At 44.7% G+C, this 26,607-nt stretch overlaps 1 long non-coding RNA gene across 1 annotated transcript; it reads left to right on the top strand.

Moving 5' to 3' along the window:
• The first annotated feature begins 5,663 nt into the window (after positions 1-5,663).
• Positions 5,664-25,894, top strand: LOC146173892 (uncharacterized). The gene is made up of 3 exons (XR_014702073.1): positions 5,664-5,831; positions 5,911-5,993; positions 25,698-25,894. It is a non-coding gene; the product is annotated as an uncharacterized LOC146173892 (long non-coding RNA).
• The last annotated feature ends 713 nt before the right edge of the window (positions 25,895-26,607 follow it).

The following is a 26,607-nucleotide window of genomic DNA, read 5'->3' as shown; positions in this document are numbered from 1 at the left end:
GCGCGGTGCTCTCATTAGGAAGGAGAGCGTCCTGCTCGGACTTGACATGTTTATGAGGGTCGCGAAGAGCGACCGTCACCTTCTCCTCTCCCCGCATTGGAACTCCGGGGTGGCCCCGGCTCGGCCACCCACGGACCATCGCTTCCGGGAACCGCGGCTGGGTCACGTGACCACGTTGTGCGGAGTGCGGCCAGCAGCGGTGAAGAGGAGTCTTCCTCCAGCAGCAGACGAGAACGGCTGCTCGGGGAGCGCGCTACCTTTTAAGGGCCTGGGGCCCTCTTCGTTTCTTTGGGTCGCTTTTATTTAAATAAAGACCCGTTTTAAACCTTCACGGAGTCCGCAGCCCGTACCTCGCAATAGGCCACATTGGAGATTTTGGTTTCGTTTAACTTTATTTTTTTGTCTCCATAAGAAGAATCTCAGAAGCACTAGAAACATATTCTAGAGATGCGTCCTAGTGCATGGTTTAAGAGCTTATATAGGACAAAGATCAAACAAAAGTACTTGCTTTGTGCTTTTACTACGTCGCACTTGGAAATAACGAACATGCGGAGCCTCTCTTCTATATGCTCGATTTCGAGCAAATATCAATCATGCGTTCTTCCACACTGCGCGCATATCTCATCCGCGATCTCTGAGTAGTTAGAGCATTTCGGTCCCAGGCGCAATCCGAGCCATGGCAGCTTCGTTTAAACTTATAATAATGTGTTAGTCATGTGGTAAGTACGTGCAAGCACAATCGTTTTCTGCCTCCTATTCTTCAGTGCTGCTCTTTTACCTACCGGGGGAGCTGGACTAATTTTCCGAGCTTTTATTATTATAATATCACGCACATGATTTATGTGCACATGAGACTTAAAAATATCTGAGACTTAATGAGACTTAAAATATCGACTTAAAAAAAAATATCTGCTCTTCAATTTGCTTGTGGTGGTCACGAGTGACACACTTCACAATCTGTCAGTGTTCTAGACGCTTCAATATTATTAGAAACATATTTGTGAGCATCCTGTCATGCGGATCAGTAGTATGAATAATAAGTATGAAGTAGAGGGTAAATGAAATTTGGGGTATTTGAGTCTAAAATTTGGACTTTTCACCTGAAACATTTTTTAAGTAATCCAAGTCATTGGCATGTGAACAAAGCAAGAAATGACTTTAAATTCCAGTTGCCCTATAATACATAACTGGGCAACGTGATATTCTGCCGCACGTTTATTGTTTTCTCAATGCTAATTGCTCGAAACAAAGTGTTACCAATGCACATTCGGGGCATAAATACACACTGGCGCTCCTCAAAAACGCTGCAATCAAAAAGCGAAATGTCATAGTATCCTCGTCTTTAACGTCAGCATTCAAAATCCTTCGACAACGCTTTTTAAATCTAGGCCGGAAAAGTACTGCATACTGCCGTGTTGCATCTGATTTTCAAAGCTGCACAACACAGTAGAGTTCATGTTTTAAGGTCGTGGATGCAGTGTCTTGCGTCACTGCTATTTTTACCCTAAGTGCAAAGGGTGTATAGAAAGATAATATATCACTCAACAGTTGCGCATTGAAAAAGATCTCTCGTCGGACATTTTCGCATTACGGCATCTTATGGGAACAAAGCAAGCTAATTCCAGACACTTGGTGCTCTTACAGGGTAGTGTGGCTATATGAATCTACAAAAATGAACTTTATTCTAACCTAGCTCGTGGAAATGCCTGCGTCACAGAGCTGTGACACTTCTTTGGTGAGCCGTAATCAGCTGACGTCAAATAATTGGAGCAATCTTGTCTACGCAAAAGCATTGAAATAAATAACATCTGTCTGCACTAGGGGCAGACGCGCTCTCTGTAAACGGAGCATGATTCCTGAACAACTGCTATCAATATGTAAATATATTTTGAGTTGAAACCAGTGTTGTGATGGCAAAATAGAGGGTATTAACAGAATGCAAAGTACTCAATGCGAACAGATGCCTTGACATTTAAATGGCCCTACATGTGCCCATAAAACGTTTCTTTGTGCCGTTGCTCAGAAAGGTAGAAAAGACAGTTGTTGATTACTCATAAATAGCGCGGATCTCACATCAGACGCTGTGTTTCAGTTGGCATATGTTTAGATGGGGTACCTAACTATGCTTGCCATCTACTTAAATATATGCATTTTAACCCTTGCACGCATCATCTCAGCTGTGATTTTGTATGAAAATAATCCCCAATTTTATAAACACCAGCGCGCGAATGAGGTATGTACATTTCCATTTAAAGTTCATTTCATTGAAGTCTCCAATCGTGTGGCCGTAGCGTTTACCTGGCCATTGTTGAGCCCAGTGGCGATCAACAATCCATCCTGATGCAGCCATTTCGGCGACGTTAAGCCGCGCACAGAAAGCACGGCAACTTGCTCGCTTGAGAACCCTCGGTACACAAGGCCGCACTAAGAAACGCTACGATAACGACCGCATCGCTGTTAAGTATGCTGTCGGTGACTACGCTTGGTTCTGGACCCTTATGGGCCGTCGAGGCTACTATCAGAAATTCCTGAGCCTGTGCTGTGGTCCCTTCGTCACCCTCTAGCAACTCAGTAATGTCAATTACGTTGTTTTAAAAGTTTCTGTAAGTCATGGCTGAAGCTGCAAGACCCAGGTCACCCATGTCGCCCGATTAAAACTTTGCAGTAGTCTTGCTGAATAATGTAGTTGCTCAAGTACGAGCTTATACTGAACCGGGGGAAGTCATGCGTTGCGCTAAAAAGCAGTGGGATGATTATGAAGAGGTTGAAGAGCGGAGGCACGCGGGACAACTGCAAAGTTCAGCTGGCCACTCTTCATCGGTTCTCGCAGTTCTCTCGTGGCTTTTGCTACTGTCTGCTTCACCCCATTCTTATTCTTCTTGCTATTTCTCTTTCATGGTCCGTATCTGCGCTTACTATCTGTCCAAAGTAGACATCTTCGCCTACCACTTCCTGTGTTTCGCTGTCTAAAGTAAAATCCTGTTCCTTCCCGAGGTTTTCAACATTACTTTAGTCTTCTGCATATTGATTTTAAAGCTTGCCTACTACTTTTCCTGTTTGGGCCATAAATTATTCTTTGTATTTCATCCCCAGAGTTGGTTAGCAAGGCAATATTATTATCAAATCGCATATTACTGAAGTACTTTCTATATACCTTTATATGTGTTTGCAAAAAGCCTAAATTCCAAAAGCTTCGAAAACGGTGAAAATATTTTTGCTACTTAAAGACGAAGGGAAAGGATTTGATGTCATCAATAGTCGGCCGATCGCAATCACTTGCAATTTAGGGAAGCTAATAGAACGGTTAGTTTACTGTGGTCTCAATGATCATGTTCTGTCTTTTCTGGCTTTAGAGAGGCTCAGCTTGGAGTCCGACTGAGGTGCTCGGTTTGGAGCGCACACGTAGACTTGCAGAGCCGTATTAGTGTTGCCAAGAAGCAAGAACACGTTTCAGCTCTAATTACTTTGGATATTAGCAAGGCATACGACAGCGTAGAATACAGCATTAAGCTTCATAAACTAGATGATTTACTAACTCCGTTGTACATCTTTGTTTGGATAAGGGAATTCTTAAGTTATAGATTATTCTTGTGCACAAATGATGCCATAAATTGCAACACTTAAACCCAGTCATCAGGTGTTCACCAAGATCGACTCAGCCTCTCACCGTTATTTTTGAATATACTAATAAGTATATTCCTATTCACACGGCCGTCAAAGTTTATGTGTGTGCAGACGATATTGCTTTTTCACTTCTGCCACAAATATTCACAAACCTATATCGTTTGTTGCAAGATTACCTAAATGTTCTGGAAGTCTGGCTGAGCAGGCTAAGGCTAGCTCTCAATGTGAACAAATGTGCCGTCCTCGTATTCCCACAGACAACCCAACATTTCTTTGTCCTGGAGGTGTTGTGCTTAAAGGTGAACGTCACCTTGGACGCTTGATGGTAATTAGCAACAAAAAATGCGGTCTGCGCCGGGAGACCCTGCTCTTTTTTTATAAGACCTATGTACGGCCAATACTTCAATTCGGCTCCGTTCTCTTTTCTGGGTGCCCAAGGTATAAGCTAGAATCTCTGTTTTGGAGCGACGAGCTCTGCTGTCTGGCTTAGGTATGCTCAGTTCAGTAGAAAATGCTGTAATGTACATATAAGCTTAATTACCTAATCTTTATTCGCGATTTTTGCTCCTCCCTCTGCGAAGGTTTTTAAGATCTTTGGATCCTGGTAATGGATTGGCTACGTCATATTTACATCCGTCCCATCATGCTTCATTGATATTTTTCCTGGTATAAGTTCCTTCAGTTGTTATTTACTTATTTTTTGCTGTCGAGATTTTCTGTCGAGCCCCCCACCAGGCCCCCTTTTGATGCCTGCTCCGCTGTTCCCATTTTCGCATCCTCTTTAAAGAAAAGTACACGTGCCCTCATTCCGCCGTGTACGTTCCCATTCCCTCGTAACTTAACGAGATTGAAGGTTTCCCTTAGAAAGATAAGAGCTGGGGCAGCCCTTACCCCATCGGTAACATACCGATGGGAATCTCAAGCAGAAATCGGACCAACCACATGCCCGAAGTTTCCACACCAGCTGCAGAAGTGGATGTTCGCCACTTGCTATGGACTTGTGCCGGGACAAGGTGATCAAGGACACAGATTCTGCACGAAGTGGGACTTACCACAACAAGGGAAGAGGACATTTCTAAATGGCTCACCGATAACAATAAGAGCGGGAGCCTGCTCCGGTTCCTGACGGAAAATTACTTACATGAGTTCCTATAATAAGCCTTATGGCAAGCTTGCGTAAAAAAAAAATTTTATTAGTGATTATTTCAAATGCCGTGATCGAATTGACTTCCACTAACGATCTCTCCTAACTCTGTTATAATGATCTCGTTCAAGGAGATAATGAGCAAGCGCAGAAATGGGCGGGGAGGGGGAGAATCAACTCTATCACAAGTCTGTGAACGCGGTCGAGCGCTGCGATGGTCCGGTCGACATCTGTCTTACTATGCAGTGCCATCGGCGAGAGAAAGTGCTACTTACGAAGCAAAGGACACCCCGCTATTTGGCGCTATTGCCAGCGGACCTCTTCGCGGCTTTCTCTGCAACAGCGAGCAACGGCGAGAGCAAACACAGCTACGAGTGAGAAAAAGCTAGGATAGGAGGTGTGCCTAGCGAATGGTATAGCATTTAAACACCGTACAGGTTCTTTATTCGGGCTATTTAGCGAGCCTAAACACATGCGGCTGAAAAACATTTTTATAGAACACTGTATCAATTGCGGTAATCTTTACATTGCAAAATATATTCCTATCCCGCAATGCCGTCGGCCGAAGGCTGCAGTCACTACATTTAAGAAGAACCTCAATATATTCTCGCGGCAATATGGAGGTCATATCTACCTCATGTAGGTCAGACAGGTGACAACTGAAATGTATTTCCTAGCTGCTATTCAGTTTCTTTTGTTTTTAGAGGGAAGCGTTTATTAAAAAACTAACGTATTCTTTTTATCGTTTTTGCTTCCTCATTGCGAACCCTTTACAATTGATCAGCGGAATATGTGTTTACAACTACAATTGTAGCCAAAGAATGTAATCCCCAATTTCAGACAAAATGAAATACCTAAAGGAGTAGGCTGTTATGATATATTTATGCAGTTCTTATTTCCAGGTGACCGATTTGAACGATGGGCTTATCGTACTCAGGCAGACATCAGGCCCGATTCTGCACCCGGCAACGCCATGCCAGGGACTGAGAAAGATTGGGCCAGCTGGGATAAATGCGTTCCGGTATCAGGTCTACTATACGGAGCCGTTCGCTCCTCATGCAATGTAAGGTCTGCCCAGATCCCTTTGTATGACGTTTTTGCTTGGATATTTTTAACTTCTAATCTTGTTTTGCAACTTGCAGCATGTCCTTTGCTACAACCTTGACTACATCAATAACTGCGCTCCATCGTCATAGCAACGTAATTATATATCAGACTATGGAGGGTAAGCCTGCGCTACATTCTAGCATTATCCAAAGTAATGATATCCTCAGCGTTGTCAAAATGCGCACAGCTTAAATCTTCACAAGTGATTAGATTTTGCGCTTCTATCGGTCTTTGGTGCGTGGTCGGATGAACATTTAGATAGACTGATAATATGGTCGGTGGGTGGATGGATTAGTGCGTGGGTGGAGGGATGAATAGATAGGTGGAAGGATAGATGGATGAATGAAAGAAAGGTTATATGGAAGGATGGGTATGAGATTTGAATGGCGTTATGGAAAAAATAACGTCCCATATACACAGTTTGGTCAAATTCGCCACAATTCTGAGCCTTTCCATTACGAGTTTTGGCAACCATACTACTTTAGTGGCTCTAATTGTTGACTATACCTGTGCATAAATGAGATGTTTTTCTGTTTTTTTTTTCATCGTTCTTTCAACGATCTGCTGTTTATACGACAATCGCTTAAACATTACTTCCTACGTTTTACAGCAAATAGGTTGCCGTTTTCTTTGTTATCAATTGATAATGATATGGTTCAATGCATCCGATATACATGTAACTCGCTTTATCTATTTTGCTTAACTTGACTTCGTAGTTTCTTTTGTTTAAAGTTTCTTGATCGTGGTTTAAAAGACACTCCGCTGCCTCTTAAGCTTCTTGTACGCGATGATGAAGAAACAGCGCTGAAGGCAGGGACCAGGAGCATAGAGTCAAACAGGACGAGCACTGACTCGCAACTGTTTGCATTTTAGCTCTACGCTCTTCGTCCCCGTTTTTAACGCTGTTAGTTCATCATGTCACCATACCAAGTAGCCCAAATGTACAAATGTCTCCTTTACTACAGTATATTTTTGCACGCCTCATTGTAATCAGCTTTTTTCATGTTTCTTTACTGATCTAAATTCAGGTTCGATTCCTTGAGTCATTTAAGTTTTCTCTTTTTATCTCCACCCTAGTTTCAGGCACAGTGGTCAGTTCACTGCTCCTTTTTCTCCACTGTCAACCAATGCACGCTGGTTTTAATGTCTGAATAATTTTAAACGTTCACCCTTATTGTCCAAGTTCCTGAAAAGGTATATCCACAGTTGTAAGTACCTTGCTCTGAGATTCTCATGCTTCAAAATATATCTAGCCCAGGACCCCTTCTACTGCCACTTTCCTACACGAGCCATCGGCCCACGTTTCGTATTCTTCCCCAACTCTCCGAATCATTTCAATTTGAAATAGACACTTCTCTTTATTATCAAAAATGTGTTCAAGAAAGTAAGCCCAGGAGCCATATTGATTTTTAAATACATTTTTGTACCTAATACCACTTGTACCACATAGTACACAATGCTCATTATTCTAATATTTCTATTCCCCTCCTGTCTGGTGGCCAAATATTTTTTATGCAATTGTACTTCATTTATTCACAACCTGATATATTTCTATCTCGCAAATCTTAGCAACTCACTTTTTTGTTTGGTAAGTCATTTATAATTAAAAGCCGGTAAACAACAACAGAACCGACGGAAGTGATAGGCGAAGACTGTTGCATCTCTTTCATCTCCGCGGATGCCGTTGCTTGTAAATCTTTCGCGCTATCAGCAAATGGTAAAATTTGGACCACGTACATTAAACTCCGTAGGCATTCTCCTGCATCCATGCTACCCAAATTATACAACAGACATAAAATAGGATTGATTTCATGAAACCTGCCTTTCATATTGCTACCGGGGAATGCGCTAACGACGAAGTGGTGGTCTCGAAGGCAACGACGCTGACAGTATGGATGCTGCAACACACATGAAGTCTTTGCACTGAGTTCTGCCCTAAGCAGCACAGGTCTCAATAGATACTTCCCCATGATATCTTTGATAAGATCGCGGGTTGGCGCTAATTATGCTCTGAACCACCACATCGGTCGTCACTTCGGAACGGTCGTGTTGACTATTGACGCTGCTCCAGCCACGTCTGCAACGCCAACTGAAATCTTGACCAAGCCCTGTGCCCTGGACCTTTCTGCGGCACAAATGAGGTGGATGTGGAGTACTGGCGCTCGCGATATGAGCGTGTTAGCCAGCACAATTAGGACGCCACTCTGATGCTTTCCAATGTGATTTTTTATCTTACCTGCACCTCATGCATGTGGTTCGGAATCCACGAAGAAGAAATTCCGTACTGGGATTTTTGCGAACGAATAAACTGAGTCCTCCTCGGAAAGACCATTGGCCTTCAACTCTCCATCAAAAGAGGACTTGCCGTACGTTCCCAGACAGCTACCTAATCCTACATAATTTACATCCAATACGTTTCGGCACTCTAAAGTAATGTTTATATGAACATGAGCGGAGCTGAAAACTTGGGCACATCCTGAAATCTATTCACGAAGATACCTTTAACCCTCTGCTCTGTATCGAGTGTTCTACAGTTTACTCTGTTGTGCAGGTGTGTCGACGACTCTAGCAGACCAAGCACTGATACCATTCTCATCGCTTTGACCGGCTCCCCAATACCACCGCTTCTCCTCCTGCGAGTTTCTGCCGTCCGTAAAGGTGGGTTCAGACAAAAGTTCCAGAGCGCGGACGATCCGGGCGCGTCAGCACGGGTCTGGTGCCACGTGACCACGCGTCCGCGTGCCCCTCCGGCATTCGAGCATTCACAGGAAACCAGCGGACCATCCGCGTGTACCTCCTCCCCCGTTGCTCGTGCGCGCTGCCGAAAACCTTTCTGCCGAGAGTTTCAACATGGACGCCGAGCGAAACCGTCGTCTCGCTGCTCTGGCTGTTTTACGTGAAGTGTGCGAGGACGACGAGGAAGTGAAATGCGTTTATCTATTGCAAGCATTCTTTATTGCAAGCATCTTCAACTTTGCATATCGTAGGGCATATCGGTGGGTGGGTGGGCCCTACGATCGCTAAAACTTGGCTGTCGCTTCATCACTGAGCGCTTTTCTCGCTACTTCGCCCAATATAAGTACTAGAAACCGAGTAAAGCTACAACTCTGGCACGTCCACAAGCACAAACACACAAAAAACGATGCACTGCTGCAAACACAGAGCGAACGACGCAGCGCATGCACAAAACATACCCCGCTCGAAATGAATACGAGACGAAAAGCGCGGGCGTAGCAACGCGGAGGTAGCAACGATAAAACAAAAAGAGCAAAAACAATCTCGGTCCGCGCTGACTGAAAAAGGCCCTCGGCATATTCAGTCCGCTCTGCGATCCGGGGCCCTGGACCGCCACGCCGTTGTCTCGGCGTCGCCCAGAGCAGTGACGCCGGCGTCACGTGGGGCGCGGGTAGCGCTGACACGCGCGGACCGTCCGCGCTCCGGTCCTCCCGTCTGAACCCACTTTACGGCAGCATTCACTTCCTGAGAACTTAAGCAGTACTGCGCGCCCTGAACTGGAAGCCCTCCCTGAGCTGGAAGCCCTTTCGCCCTTGTGGGACATCCACCTTGCTACCATATACCTTATTCAAATCGTCTCCCGCCAGGAGATTGCCAACATGGGCGCCCCCTCTAGCCGCACCATGGAATACCTGAGCTCAAGCCAATGTTGATGAGTGTTACTGCCCTGATGATCTTCCTCTTTGTTTCATGTGGTTCTGTGTAGGCCACATCTATATCCACTTCCGAAGCCGCTGGTCCTTACCACACTCACCATTCCGCTACCCTGACCGATACTTCCACTATGGCCTCAAAAAAGTACAGACCCCTGCCGCTTCGCCAACCATTCGCGTTGCCGATGGTAGTAGTGCTACTCTCATTGGCTGTGTAGAGTCCGAGTCACTGTTGCCGGTCATCACATTCGTTTTGTTCACCGTCTTTAACCAGCACCATTGCACTGTGATCAGCTGTCTTGTCGTTTAACAGCCTGAGTTCAGTTCAGTCGTTCAGTCGTGCCCGACTCTTCGTGATTCTATGGACCATATCCCGCCATGTTTTCCGGACCTCTCACTATCTTCCTAACATCATATAACTTCATCTGCAGCGCCTCAAGGATGCCATCTAACCAGCGCGTTCGCTGCCTACGCCTTAGAAACTGACTTGGTGATGGAACGAAGGGTGTTTTAAGCACCCCGTGCGAGATTTTTCTGAAAATCAAACAACGCGCCACATATCATAAACGAGGCGATAGTGGGGCCAAAGCTGAGACCTGATGATCTTGCTAATCCTTTTAACATGGCCCCACGTAGGCAGCGCAGCATGGCAAAGCGCACTTCCTTCAACGGGCACCAAGCCAATCCTGATGCGAAATTCGACCGTCCTAACACGGCATGTGTTGTTAACGGCAGAACAGATTCAGTTTGCAATGAAACACGTAGTCGATGCACACAAACGACCCACTCTACGGGTCCCATAGTCTACGATTACTTGATGTTGGAGAAGTTGTTTTTTATTCATTGTTAAATACATTTAACGGCGCAAAAAAGACACATTATATGATGCCCTGATTCTACGATTCCAGGACAGCGTTTTGCGCTGACATAAGTGGAAAATTTTGTTGTTTGGGCAACGTTGTGATATGCGGCAATTCTATTCACCAGCATAACAGCCTCCGCGAATATGTTCTCGAAGGCATTGAAAGAGCATGCCTGGTACTGAATTCTATAAAAAGCCACTTTCGCGAATCGCATACAATAGCTCTTGATCACTTGTTCGATAAGAATTGTGTTCGGCCTGATCATCTGAAAACTGGGACTATAACCCAGTGCTCACATGCACAGAAATGTCACCGAAAGATCCGGAAGAAGGTAATGTAACCTCCAGAAATTTCTTTGCATTGTTACAGAACGAGATTGATGCGTCGCTTATACATACGTTGCCTATCTTTATTACAAATGCTTTAATTGCCTTCTAATTGTAGTGTCTGCTTTTGCAAAGAATGTGTACGTTAGCAAAGTATCGCTCGCGAATGCGAGACAGGCAATTGTTATTGTGTTTAGGTAGATATCTGCCTTTTCTCATCTATTCTACATTTTTCTCATGTTCCCTCGTTCACTCTTTGACGCACCGGCCAGTCTTACCTACGTTGTGCAGCCGCAGACAAGGAGATTTCGTGGACTATCCTTCGGCATATTTCACACAGGTCCCTATGCCTTGCAGCCTCGTTCGTTGTTCTTCCCATTTATCGAAAGGGAGCAAAGGCCACCCAGAATATGAGCTGTACTCCATGGCGGTTGGCAATTTTTTTCAAATTGTGAGCCACTTGATGAACGTTTGGTGCAAACACTGATCTTACGAACCCTGGCCTAGCTATATCAGTTCAATTCTTTGTCTTGGTTAACATGCTTTCAACCCCCGCTGTCACGATCGAACGGGGAGTCCGGCGGCAGAGAGCCTAGCCATTTGGTGATTAAAACTGTCCCGAATTTTGTAAGGGCATGACGTTCTGGGCGCCGAATCGAGGCAAAGCAAAGTGATCCATCTTTTCACATGTCTTGAATGAAACGAGTCGAAATGTAGTAGCTGCTTCTTTGCAAGGGGGAATAGGATGAATAGACATTGTCACCAAATAACTCTAGCTTCAGATCTAAAAACTAAAGAATTCTGACAATTCATCTGCAAAATCTAGACAACTTCTATGCTCTGTAAAGGGAGATAAAATGCAGTCCACATTTGTCATTAGGTTGCAGAGATATTCTTTGGTTAAAACAATCATGAAATCATGGACAAATTTGAATACTTCCAAAACCTTGTCACTGGGTAAATTCTGATGCAAAGCTTTGTCAATATGGGATAAAAAGATGTGGCGTAAAACCGTTCCCACACAGGACTCAGTTCATATACCTGATTTCTTCAGAAAAGAACCTGTGGTCAAACGAGATAAATGTATATTTCAAGTAAAACTGTATAAAGTTAAAAAGATATGTATGGAAATACGTCCTGAGTTGTGAAAAAGAATCGGCTTAGTTTCTCCAATGCACACTCTAAAAGCGGAGTCGGATCAACAGAAAAAAAATAAATCAAAACATTCATTGAATAAAGCACTCCAAGCATCATGTTTGGCTTTACTTATTAATTTATTTGTTTTACTGCAGCCCTTGCTGTGGCTACAGCAGGAATGGTGTTAAGGAAAATGCAGACAAAAGAGGAAGTTACAACACTACCTAATTAACATGTATACCACTACATAGGATATAATATGACACAGACACTGAAAAAATTGAGACAGAATGAACGAATGCATAGTATGCACAAAAACCATTTTGGGGCATTTCTGCCTGATAAAAATATGCACAGGGGAAGAGACCGCGTTGTGGCAGGAACGGTGTTCCAATTTAAATCGTCCGAAGGAAAAAGCTGAATTTCAAAGTAATAGCACGGGAGAAGTATGGCATAGGTTAAGGCTATGATGACTGCTCGTTGATCAGAAAATACCGGGTTATGGTACACATTCGGCGTTACATGTTAATGTTTCAATTTGACGTGTAACGCCTACTTAAACGTCATTGAAAATTCGTGTGCATTTTAAATGCCGACGTCAGAATTGTTACCAATAAGATCTGATGCAATCTGGATGCGGGGCTAGTAAGGGGCAAAATAGCTCTAGCCCAAATGTGTAGAAAAATTCAATGCCGATGCGGCAGATAATACTCCCACGTCCGCATGTTAAAGAAGCACGTCCGAACTGTTAACAATTAGAGGTGATGTAACCTTGACGCGCTGCTTCCGAGTCGGAAAAAAACTAAAGAAAATGTTTTGTTGTTACGAAAGTATTTCTGTGCGTTTTTTGACGTCAAATCTGTTGTGACAACACAAGGTTCTGTAGCTACATTAGAAATTTCTATAGTTACAACAGAAAAGTGCTCCAGAACTACAGACAACAGAAATCCACTACAGAAAAACTACAGATCTACAGAAAATATTGACAACTACGATAGAACTGCAGAATATTTTGTTGTATTTTTTACACAGTTCTGTAGATTTTTTTTCGACTGGGTTGTAAAGAGCAAATAGCTAGCCGAAATGCGGCGATAGATTCAATGCCGGTGCGGCAGATACAACTTTGACGCCTGAATTTTATTTGCGCACGTCAGAATTGTTACAAGAGCTGATGTGATCTGGATGCGCGGCTTTTAAGGAGCAAAATAGCTCTAGCCCGAATGCGATGACATAATTAATGCCGATGCGGGAGATACATTTGTCTTATTGGGGCTGACCACACCAGACCGTCTGTATACTATTGTGCCCGCTTTTTTTTCACCCTATCCTTGTGTTAAACGTTGTACCTAATTACGTTTTTAGATTTGTATGAAGATTACAAGCATGTTTAGATGGTTTAAGGAATTCATGGCTTTGTTTCTCGCGCTAACCTGAACTGCGCTGAAATGACTATACCATACATAAGGGCAACTTTTGCTTTTTTGTGGTCGTCCTGAGCAGCCTGCAACTCTCCGCACATAATTTCCGTTCAGACCACACAACCTAAGCGCTTGAGCTAGATGCAACATGAAACCAATGAGACTACATTTATCCTATAAAATTATTGTGAAACTTTGTGGAGTGCTCTTGATTCATGGTATCCCATGAGGACTGTTCACGGGTTTATTTGTACGGTCGTATTTTCTTGCTCACAGCCAGAATGCACCATTATCCCGTATTCTATGAAACTGAAGTTCTCCTATAGTGAGAATCATATATAATTAAAACAACCTGCAAGTCTCCTTACAAAAAGGGGCTGCAACTCGTTTAGCCAGTCTGAGATAGTGATTAGGGAGGCCAAGCATTATAGCCCCTCTGGTGTATAAACGAAAATAACAGAACGGGTGTTCCCAAATGTTCTTGTTTTGAATAACCTGTACTTAAACCAGATAGTGCATGTTATTATGTTTGCAGCTTATGTTAGATAAAATGAACCTTTTTAAAATGCGTGATGAAGCCCAACAAGTAATGTGACATAAACTAGATATATTGTTTCATCTTTTTTTCTCAGGTGGTCCATACATTCCCTTTAAGGTTATGTATGCTCACGTGCCTAGTGGATGCTTCATCTTTGTGTATAATCTGAGGGAGTCTGGAAGAGGTGAGTTTATTAGTCTTTGACGCATAGAGAGGAAGCGGTTGACATGAAAATTGGCGCAAGAATAGAAAACTGAGGAAATGCCACGTGTTTTCTAACTGCAGTTTCACCTGACTGAGACTGCATTTACTCGTTTCAAATCAATGCCTTGAACTTGAGAAAAATTTATGTAATAAATTGCTTAATATCTGCAGTCATAATTTGTGGCAGATTAAATTCCTGCCACCTAAGTAACCCTTCAACAGATAAGAGTAAGATTCATTACTTGAATAATCCTATATTTCCGGCCATATATGGTTGTAACAATTGGGTTCGGTTATGTATTTGTCTGCAGCTTTCTCCATCACACTCCTTCCTCTTTGCCTAACGTGGGATCTGGTGGTGGTAGGACTCTCGTGTTCAGTCTGTAGTTCATTGTTATTTCGCCATAGTTAATCAGGTCCTCTTGTTGGCTTTGCTCCGGTGGTTCTCCTATAGCTCGACGTGGGATATCTCAGGCTAATTTGTGTGCCGCCTCGTTTCCGGCCACGCTTGTGTGAGCTGGCGCCCAAACAAGGGTGTCGTCTCTTTCTATTCGCCTTTGATCGAGGATTCTACCCGCTATCGTCGCTGTGAGTCCTGCGGTGTAGCTCCCGATTGCGTTTTTGCTGTCACTATCTATTTTGCCTTGGTCTGAGCAAGAGGCAGTGCTAGTGGAGGCTATTCCGCTGTCTGTATTGATCTTGTTTTTATAGAAATTGCTGTAAACATTTCTCGCTTGCAATTAATTACGACTGCACAATTATTTCCTTGGCCGCAGTATGCAAGCGTCCACATATGAAATTCTACCTGCATTTTCTGCCTCGAATCTCTGTGTCTGTGTTTCTGCCCTTTCCTGTCGTCTTTGCTCTTAATGTTCAGTGTGCATGGTGTTTGGTAATGGGGGGATAAGGATCCGTTTCTGGCCCTCCCCTCACATTTCCTCTGTGTTGTCCCAGTATTCCTTCGGTTGTGTACCTATTTCCCTCAGTATGTTCCTTCGATGCTTAGTTTTCTCTAGCCTTTTTTGTTGTGTAGCTAGTGTTGCCTCTATTATTTCATCTAATGTGTTGTGTATTCCCAGCATCATTAGCCTGTACATGGAGGTACTTACCTGTAGGTGTAGTGCTCTTTTAATGCATTTTCTATTCATGCTATTTATTCTATCGTGTTCGGCCTTTTTCATGTCTAACTATGGCATGGCGAACCCGACCCTGCTTATTACGAAAGCTTGTATGAGCCTTAATAGGTTACTTTTCTTAAGGCCTCCTTTTTTATTGGCTATTGTCTTTATATAATTTTGACGTTTGTATGACCTTTCCTTCCAGTTTATCGTTTCTTCGTTGTATCTGTTTGTTTGTTGGACCATTCCTAAACCCCTCATTCCCTCAATTTTCGAAACCTCATGTCCCTCCACCTCTATATTTACGTCTACTTGTTCTTTTTGCAATACGTGTTTCGGATTGTATATAAACAACTCAGATTTTTCTGAAGAGCATTTCCCTCTCTATTTTGCATATTGTGTAGTGCTGTACGTTAGCCGCCTCTTGCAAATTGTGCTCGATTTCACCATCGCTACCTTTGTTTATTCAACAGGTTAAGTCATCCGCATAGAGGCTGAATGTTATGTCTTATATTTTCTCAGCTCTTCTCGAAGTTCACGCATGGCTATGTTGAAAAATGCGAGCGGTAGCAGCGCTCGAAGTCGTGTGCCCTTGGTGCCGAGCTCGAATATCTTAGACTCTATCCCCTGGTATCTTATTCTTCCTTTCCTGTTCGTTAGAAAGTTTCTTCTATATTCATACAATCCATCCCCTACATTTAGTTCCGTGAGGCCCTGTAGAATAGCATCGTGTTTCACACTGTCAAATGCCTTCTTCAGGTCCAATCCTAAGATAGCTTTACCATTTTTTTATCTTGATTTTATTATCTAATGGCGTAATCTGAGTATAATATTTTGAGTACTAAGATATCGTCAGAACCCTATGACCTCCAGGGGCCATAACTCATTCTCCTCAATACATCCTATCAGGCTTCTCTTAACCACATGTTCGAATAGTTTACCTACACATGAAGTGACATTGGTCTCACATTATCGATGGCTGGAGGTTTTCCGGGTGTGGGTATTAGCACTATCTCAGCTAATTTTCATTGCTCTGGTATTTCCTTTGTTTTCCAGCATCTTAGCATGAAATTAGTTAGCTGCACTATCGAGTTATTATCCAAGTTTCTCAGTATCTTGTTTGTTATCGCTTCCGGCCCTGGGGCCGATTTTGCCTTTAGTCTACAGATTTCTGCCACCACTTCAGTTACAGTTATGGGGGCATACAGTCGCTATTTTTGGTGTCCTTTGTAGTTTTTCATTTATCTTTCCTCACTGCTCCGATGTATTTGTCTTTATGTTCTTTAACGAAGTCATCATCGCTGCCTCCATGATGGTGTCTAGCCTTTATCAAGTTAATGGAAATTTGCGTTTTAGTTTCTCGGGGTCTAGCAGGTATCGCATTATGCTCCACGTCTTATACCCATACCACACGAGAAAATTAATGCCATTCCCACCGAATGACATTTGTTCAGATTAATGTCATTTTTTCGACGCGCTGCTACACGATCACCCCTAATTTCATTTGCAAATTATTGCAATTGCGATGGATACGCAAAAGTTTGGTGCGCCCTAAATAGGTTGCGGAAATGATGAGTGCTGTGAACGAAAGCAGACTTTAAATTCTTATTCATGTTTCGCATGGCTTGTACCCACTTGTTGATTACGACTATCCATTTCGAAATTAGCGACTGCGCCGGTGGAGTTTGTTTAGGAGATGGTAATGAAGGTGCGCGCGTCGGAGCCCGGGTGTGAAAAGCGCTCGAATTGTTTCAACAATGTACACGTTGCACACTAATCCAACTGCAACACGTATAATAGGCAGCGTCTAGAGTACTGACCGACGGCGTTTTTGTAAAACCTTAGAGTACCGCCCGACGGCATAGCGCACCACAGCCCCGTCGAGTTCCGTCTTCGCAAGATCGTTTGCTCGGCTTAAATGCCCGTCGAAAAATGCCGCACACCAGCCTCATCAAGAAAGCAGACGACCAAATCGCATCAAGTGCCGCACCGTATGCCAGGCCTTAACGGTTTCGCATCGAAGCAACAGCGAACGGCGCTTTGAAAATAGTCAATTGCCCATTCGTGGAACCGCCTAATCATAATTTCAATTTTGTCATGAATTTTCTCACAGTAAACGGAAGTGTAATTTCGGCAACACATTTGCAGCGGAGACGTGCGTACAGCACGACAGTGGCATGCGCATCGCTTACACCGGCGCTGCGGCTGCTCTGGGGCTGTAAGCAGAAATTCGCTCTGGTTACGTATCAACGATCCTCAATAAAGGTTATTTTTTAGTTTCCTTTATCCAAGAGCGTATTATTTACAATCGACAGATTTTAACATGAATTTCTCACGGTAACGAAAGGGAACCGCTTTGTCTGCGCCGACGGACTGCAGAAGCCGCGGCCATTGCCGACCGCGCTGAGTACGGTTGTTGGTTAGCTGGTAGCGAGGGTTGAAGCTTTTTGTTTCTTTTTTTCGCGATGCGTTTTGGCATGTTTCACAAAATTTAATGACTAGTTACGAAATTGCAGATGCACAGTAATATTATAATGCCGTCGGCATTTTTGTAGCTTCTTTTGGGTGTATATTCTCACTGAGTCTCTTGTGTCGAGATAACAAAAGTCCTCACTGATCGCATTCGAATGTGTGCCTCAAACTCATTCGATATCTAACGTTATTTCCATCGGATGTCATTATATTTCTCGCGTGGAAGCAAACAAATGTGATTTTGAACAAACGTCATTCGATGGAAATGACATTAAATTTGCCGTTCGGCAGTTGTATTAGCCATATACACTTCGTTTTCTATTTGATTGAATCTGTCTCCCCAGTTTTGATCGCATAGATTTTGTGCGTGGTCTTATATTTCTTTGTTAAGCTTCGCTATCCTCTTTCTAGACACTTGTTTCATTTTTCTGTTTCGTAAGTCTTTTTTCAGGAATCTGCTTGGCTTCCCACATGTTCAATAGCATTCTCCCCCTGTACAATTTTGGTGTGCTTTTGGACGTTCAGTTTAAGCCTGTTACACCACTCGTCGATGCTGTTTATAGGTGGAATTTCCTCGGCGGTTCTCCAGTCTCTAAATTTTTCCCACTCAGTGTTTTTGCTTTTCTATATTTTTCAGTTTTTTTCCTCCTTCTAAATTAATTACTATAATATAATGGTCGCTGGCTAGGTTTAATTCCAGGTTAGACCTTCTATGTTCTCTGAAAATGTGACGTCCGAAGACGTGTCCTTGCTGACACTATTTCCTATCCTCGTCGGCCTCTCTGGGTAGTTATTCAGTGTGAAGCCGTGTTCCTGAATATCTGGCCATAATGTCCTACCTTTAAGGCGTTGTCTGCTTTAACCCCATGCTTGATGTTGTACAATGAAGTCACCTACTATTAATAGCTGTGGCCCTCGCATATATTTTAGACCGTTTATTAATGCTCGGAATGGAATCTTTTTCTGCTTTGACAAGCTGTAGACGTTGAGTATGAAAATATTCGGCTCTTTGATGCTCCCGGCTAATACCTCCACTAACACGTGGTCTATGTCTCTGAATCTATCTTATCTCGTGCTACAGAGCTGCCAAATTTCTTTTTACTAGCGCTGTCACCCTCGTTTTGTCTCCTTTGTTGCTATAGAAAGCTTGGTATTCTGCCAATTTCACAGGACCCCCGTTTCCTACAGTGCTATTGGGAGATGTTGGTTTTCTAATTGTTTAGGATGGTGTTGTGGCGCTGTCTTTTTTCTCCTAAAAGCTCTGCAATTCCGCTGCTATACTTTAGTGTTAATATTTTTCGTTCTGTCCATCTTGAAGCTTGTCTAATATAAACCCACTGCATGTAAGTGCACATTCAATATCTCCAGATTGTCGACATTCCTGCACAGTTCTTCACTATGGCGCGGCTTTCTCTCTTTCCGCGTTCACTACCACCTTTCTTCCTTTCCTTACGGCGCGGTTCAGGTGCCTGCAGAAAAGTGACAGATACGGCGTCTTTAGTTTCCCGTAAGAGACTATAGTTGACTAAGAAGCACTTAAACTTGAAGCTCTTGTTTAACGCTAAACAACGCTTCAAAAGGATGAAGATGGCAACACAGCAAAACGACACCGGAAGGAAAGAAAACCCTCATTGATATGTATTTATGAGAACGCTGTAAAACATGAACGACAATGTCCGAGGAAACTACTCAGTTATGACAGTTTTTCAGTCGTATTGAAGGCAACATTTCGGCATTTTTAAAATTCTATTGGAATTTTTTTCCCCTCCGTGTGCGGTATCCCTCCCACGAGGTCTCACCCGTGCAGAGAAAGTTACGATCACGAGAATCCGGGTCGGGGTTGCCCTCAGAACAGCGGTCACTCGGATGTGATCTCATTTCCGATACCTATATCCCCGCCCAGAGTATCCGACATGTAAAGACGAAAATGCTGAAGCCGACATTCACCATCTACTGTGGGTGTGCCCAGTTTTTAAACCAACACGTATACGGCACTTGACGATAGCTGGCCTTTCAGCGAACAATGCTGCCTCGTATATCGCTTGAACGCAGGGACCACACCATCGCTCACTCTTGGATTTCATAAAATCAGCCTTATAGAGTAATTTACAGAGTAATTTTCACTGGTTCCAGTTAGGCGGCAACACAAGTGCAAAATATGACTGTTATGAAACAAACTTAGTATGCGTTAACGCACCGCTTCTCGCTGATCCTGCGACGCCATATAATATGGCTTTATTATTCTATGCAACATCAATAGTAGAATGCAGTAGTTCTGTTTTTCTTTCTATCGGATTTTCGTTTACTGAACAGTTCGTAGAATAGGATAAGAGTTTGGAGGATAAAAATTATTGTTTCTAAGAGGAGTATGTGATAGCTTCAGGGGGCGTCTGAAGGAGCCAGCGCTTCCAGCAATCTAACTTATCGCGGCCTCAATGTTTCAGGAAACAATAGGGACTAAACTGTTTCATTGCAAAGCAGAGGATATTGTTGCCAATATTCACATTTTGATATCGAAACGCAGCCGCCGGTGGTCGGGATCGAACTGTGCTGGAGTTTGATACCAACCGCTTGCGGCTGCGTTTCGAAGGAGGCGAAACGAAGCGTCGTCCATGTGCTTTGCGATGTCAGTGCAAGAAAAGATGCCTTGGGGGTCGAAATTACTCCTTAGCCCTTCACTACAGCTTCTCTTTCTCTCTTTCCACTTTTACTCCCACATTCCTTCCTCCAAAAATGGCGCCGCTCAGATGTCTCGTGCACCCTATTGCAAAAACCAGTGCCGCGGGGTCAAAGCGCTAGCCGCCTTACCTGATTATTGGCCCAGTATAACACTGGGAACTGCGCGTACTAGGACGAGGCACACTGACACTTCCGGACAGGTGGAACTGGTCCCCAGGCGAAAAAAAAAAAGGCCTCGAAGAGAAACTAAAAAACTAAAATGTAACGAAGAACGTCAAGGACATTAAGAACGCTAAAAAGTGAGAAAAAAAATGAATTACTTCGAGAAAACAATTGGCTGCGATGGTGGGCTTTGAACTCAGTACCTTTATTTCATCACCAATGCATGCAAGGAACTAGAAGCGTTGGAAATATTTTCCCGTTATATCATTGATGCATTCATAATGTTCGGATTGCAAGTTTTTCAGGCTACATGCCATTGCTGCCGCTGTACTTCTTGACCATTGACCTGCTCTCACGACATGCAACTTACGTACTGGATGCCTAGTCGCATTATATTGTACACTGGAATCATTTTACATGTGCAGTTTCACAGCGCTGGCAAATATAACAGCGCCGGCTCTTTGGTCATGCTTTGCTACAGTGGACGTAATTATCGCTTAACACGGAGCTGTAGCGCAAACCTTCAAGGAAAACAAGTGCGACGAAACTTCAAACCCGGGAAGCGCAGCAACAAAGCACTATTTTATTGCTGACTAAATTTTATTTGTATGTAAACCTTTCGGGAAATGTGGCGATGACTAAGGTCTCAGCTGGTTTGTACACAATGCAAGAAGGAGCGCAAAAGCTTAAGAAACACGTAATGTTTTTCTATTACATGAACTGTATGTTGTTTTTTTCTCATGGGCCCATCGCTTGGGAAACTCACCTTTTACTCGTTTTATTCATTTTGTCTGCAGTTTATGCTGGGCCACGGTGCGGACTACGCTTGCTAATGCCTAGGCCCTGTTTGGAGCCTGCGATTGAGTCTGCAGTGGACATTTTGGTAGTAATCATTGTGTTAGAAGGCCCTCGTGATCAGCTGTGAAGTTTTTTATTCATGATAGCTCACATTATTCAATTCGCGGTTTAGTTATGGGTTGATCGGCAGTGTGTCATGAGATTATCAGAGCTGCGCCGATTGTAATCTGTGTCGAAATGCTCGAAACGACCTAACGAAACTTGGAAACTCTCGAAAAACGAACATACCACCTTTTTTTAATATACAGGCGAGCAACGAGTTCGAAGCAAAAAGCGCTTACTTGAACCTTATTTTTCATATGCGTCATATTTCTCGCCGCCCAGTTTGCGGACTGGGACCCGTGGGGCCCCAGCGCATACGCAGCGCTTTTCCTACTGTCATCGACACACTCAGAGTCAAAAAGATAATCCTAGAGTTTTTCTCCCATCGTGCAAGTGGAACCAGTGTCTTTCCGTGACTGCTCCACTGAATCTCGCAGACCTTGTTGTGCCGGTGGGGTCATCACACAGTAGCCCACCGTCAACAGGGTTGTGCCAAGGAGTTGGTAACGCAGCGCTCGTCACCCGTTTCGTGAACGAGGGCTGTCAGCTCCCTGGGCGGTAGCGATGAATCTAAGTCGGCGTTGGTGAGATGAAGAAAAGGCTTTATACACTATTTACAGGCATTTAAACAACGACTTCGGCTCTGGGGCCGAAAGCTAACATAGCCGTACGCGACTGTTCTCGCGCAGCGACGGCCGGGGAGATTCCGCCGCGTCCGCACTGTCAGGGGGCGAACTGCTCCCGATGGACGCTAGTGACGAACTCACACTCCGAGTCTCGAACGAAAGCACTTGAGACTCCGTCGCCGAGAACCGTTTTCGCTCAAAATGGTCCAACCCGACGGCAGCACTTTCGCAGGGCCAATGGGAGAGCTCGCTGCGCTCTCGCTTCAAATATGCCGCGGGGCGAGAAGGGGTTCACCGTCAGGGCCACGGCGCGCCGTACTGTCTGGACGTTCAGCTCATGATGAAATACATCGCTTCTCTCCCTTTGGTACGGCTCGCCTCCAGTGCACTAGTGCTTTGCAGAGAAGTATCCAGAGTTTGTGAAGGAGGCGTTCGCCGAAGAAGTTTGGCGTCCGGCTGAATTTCTGGGCGGCTTTGGCCAGGCACAACAGCACCCCCGCCATCAGACAATGCGCCGGGAAGACGAGCCGCTCGCATGTGGATCGGATGCCGGGCGCGCTCGTTCGCCAGGTTCATCCAAGCTCACGTACAGTGTCCGGGCGCCAGGTAGCCTCACGTGCCTCGGGTTCCACTCGCCAGGTCAGGATCTCTGCCGACAGCCTTGTTGCCGGGGCACGCCGATCAACTTCGCTCGGGTCGCTCCGATGCCCTTGCCACTCGCCACTGGTAACGGTAGACTTTTCTGCGGCTTGCGAAACCGACCTACAACAGGCAACACCCATCTCAAGCAAGTACCCTCGGTCACCCGTCAAACACCAGACAGAGGCAAAATTTCAAATTCAATTAGCTAAATTGTTGTCCCCTTTTTGCGCCCACTACAACAAGAGACAAGTGTATAGGACGCAGTACACAAGGTTCAAACAACAATTTTGCATAATAAAGGTACATTAAGTAGCAAAGAAGATTAATAATCAGTAATTTAAAAGAGTCTCCTTGAAATCACTTGGGCCGTAAACCACAACTGAGGAAGCAAGGAGGTCATTCAATTTTGCCCCGATCTGCCTGCAACATTACCATTAGCGACGAAATGGTCGTCGAAGGTAGCTATGTCTCGAATGCACGACTCAAAGCATCCGAGTTCGCATTGTGCTGCTCTCTTCCGCAAGCGGCAGAACGCGAAGCAGTATTCGGGCGGTTTGGTTCTCCTCCCTCCGCCACAGCTTCGGCTGTCCATTTCTCTACGAGACCTTTGTTTCCACTTTGTGCGTGAAAGAACAGACGAGCAGAAGTTACTAGCTTTGTTGAACGATCTGTCTCATTCCTTACGCTTGGCGCACCAATCGCGCATTTACTCAGCACGGGTGCATTTGTGCCGTTGAGATCGCCGTTTCTTTTCCTTTCGCGATCGTTTGCGTTTTCTCACCTTTCGATGAGAACATTCTTTCATGCACCTGCCTTTCCGCTCTTTTCGGCGGCTGCACTTGAATTTCTGCTTTCTTTCTTTTAGTGCCAGCTTTTTCAAGCTGCCGGTAACCGGAGCTAGTATTTCGCCGACATCGTCGGAGTGCGGCGCCGCGCCTGCATCGCGGCCAGCAGCGCATGACTCACTGCCAGTCGCGTCCGAACAAGGACAAGGCTCGCTCACGCCAGCCCCTGAGCTAGGCATATCCTCTGCAGGCTCGCCACTCAAGTTACTCTGATCCGCCGGTGTGCCGCATCGCTCAGCGCTAACCGGCGCACGATCAAGGTCGTCTGAAAGCTGGGGCGCTTCGGATCGCATGAGGTCCATGTTGTTCGCACTAGGGTTGTTTTCGCCAATACAACTGAGCGCGTCAGTACACGAAACATGGCTCCTGTCTAGTCGCTCGCTGTCGACTTCACAGGTGTGGTTCTCGACAGCGTCCGCGTCATGGGTCTGCCTCAGCTGTTCAAAACTCGTGGGCTGCGCAGTTTCCATGAGCGCCACTTCGTTTTTCCGCGAGTGATGATCTACGACAACGCTGATCTCGGACATTGCCAGTTTGTCGTCTCCCAGCCTGACTACATCTCCGCCAAGCTTTAGAACTTCTGCTTCTGAGTTGTTCGGCGGTTCATTTACAGCCAGTTCCCCACTGTCGATTGGTGGAGTCGGATTGGTTACAGCTATGTGAGGCGGCGTGCAGGACGGTGTCACTGCGGATTTCTCGCCGATGGAGTCGGCTCCAACCGTCTCAGCTGCCAGTGGCTCGACCAAGGTAACCCTAGACACTTCTGTTCGAGACTCGATCAGCTCGCTGCTGCTATCGCGTTGCTCGGAGGCTTCCCCAAGCTGTGTCTCACTCTCCGGTGCAAGTACAATTTGCTCCGAGTCTTCCTGACTGTTTAGCCATTCGGTTACATCAGCTTTCAATTGATACGCCAAGTCGAAGTACGTTTTGGTACAGTTTTTCTCACGCCGATACCTGTCCCCAAGCTCCATTGGTGACAGCCGATGTCTTTTCAGTAAAGACTCTTCCAGGTAATCGTAGTTTTTCAAATGAACGTCTAACACGCGCTTGATTTCTTCCGACACCTCAGCAGAGAGAATAGCTTCAAATATGCCGCGGGGCGAGAAGAGGTTCACCGTCAGGGCCACGGCGCGCCGTGCTGTCTGGACGTTCAGCTCATGTTGAAACACGTCGCTTCTCTCCCTTTGGTACGGCTCGCCTCCAGTGCACTGGTTCTTCGCAGAGAAGTATCCAAAGTTTGTGAAGGAGGCGTTCGCCGAAGAATTTTGGCGTCCGGCTGAATTTCTGGGCGGCTTTGGCCAGGCACAACAACCTCCAGCGTCCCTAGTAAACACAGCTCGAAACCAGCGAGAAAAACTTACTTGTTTCGCACCGGAAGACGCTGGGTTTTGTAATAGGGAGGATACAAATAGGCTGCTTACTTAGATAGCATTAAATGGCGCCTCATTACTCCAAAGCTGGCATTCACTGATATGCTATAGAGGGGTATTCCACCTTCTTCGCACACTATGGCTAAGTTTGATCACTGCGTATAAAGACATCAAATATTTCGCCCAATTCTATAAAACACAATTTCCACTTACTTTTCTCATTTGTGTTCACGAATATGAGCAAATGCCCCTTTAGTATAGATTTTAAAAACTTAATTGAAATAGGTTTTCAAAAGGAACTAGTTATCCTCAGTATAGTTCTAATCCCTTAGAATTCACAGGAGGTTTTTCATTTGATCTCATCAGTCAGTAGCGTCACATTCATTTACCAGACAGAAAAAATTTTAATAACTGCTTTTTGGGATTTCTTGGCCCTACTCACTGAGACCATCAAATGTCGCTCCTTTGAGTTTAACACCATTTTTGTTTAAGCAAGGAAACCATGCACCTGATCTATTTTCGGCACTCGTTTGTCTAGTCAGCTTTGCACCATTAAAAAGAGCGCCCATTGCAGGCTACGAAAAGAGTGAGGAGAGACGTGCGCCTGAATGGAGTCAGTGCCCACCCTGATAGTGTGGCCATGTGGGCTACACATCAAAAAATGAGGCTAGTAAGCTAGCCGCATGCTATCGTCTATGAAGCACAAGCCATGGACAGGCGCCTCAGCGGCACGCTAAACAGAAAACTCATGCAAACATTGCGTGCTTTTTTGCATATTGCCTAAGTAGTGAATTGAATCTCCGGCCTCTCTAGGCAAAACTAACGATCGCATTGCTTCTTCTCACTTTATGCAGCCTGCAGACTCCTTCGAAGAGCTAGAAGAGCCAGCGATCGAGTTCCACAGCATTGCTGGCAAGTGTATAGGGGCAATTGTCCCCAGGACGACGTGCAAATTTACATGAAGCATTGCGCAAAGGCTATTACACATATGAATCCACAACACCTTCGTACGCAGCAGTCGCTGTAATTAAAGATTCTTATTTCTTGTTCTCGTCGCATTCTTCGAATATGAATTCGCCAATCTTGAGAACTTTTCTATCATTGCTTCCTATACATTTGAGCCTCATATATATGATGTGGTACCAGGCAACAGCAATGTTACAATCAAAGAGGTTTCTGGTAGCCTAGCTAAGGAGACTACCAACGGTCCCCTGTTGACTATCCTCCCGGCCACAGCGTACCTAACATCAGCTCGATAACTTGTGCTCTCCTTATTAAGGGCAACTCCGGTGATTTTTTCATCATTTTGTGTTGTTGGTTGAATTACATTTCTCGGCACGTCCTGACTCCAATACAAAAAACCGTTTTTGGAAATTTCAATTAGATGTATTTTTAAAAAGGAAAAACAGCACATCGAAACCGAAACTGTTTCACAGCCAGAAAGAACATCCCAGTGGACGAATTGTTGACGTCACACTCAGTATTAGAAAAACACTCGTACGTCCATTGGATGGTGAAAATAAAGTATGGAAATCAGGACGCACTGCATAAAATGTCTGAGGTAGTTCAATATAAACCTCACCAATTTCATAATTACGCGGGAAGTGGACAGTAATGCTGGTATACTGTTTGTGACGTCAGAAACTCAGTGTTGCCGGCAGAAATGGGCTCAACTTAAGCCATGAAAACGGCATATTTTAAAGTCGTGTTTCGCGTGAACAGATTATCGCACGGCGCCCAAATTTTGTAGAATGCGCCGGGACG

Source organism: Amblyomma maculatum, chromosome 11 (assembly GCF_055883805.1).
Source record: "Amblyomma maculatum isolate TAMU_Amacu chromosome 11, ASM5588380v1, whole genome shotgun sequence".
In the NCBI taxonomy this organism is placed as follows: Eukaryota; Metazoa; Arthropoda; class Arachnida; order Ixodida; family Ixodidae; genus Amblyomma; species Amblyomma maculatum.
This window is presented reverse-complemented; position numbering and strand designations above follow the sequence as displayed.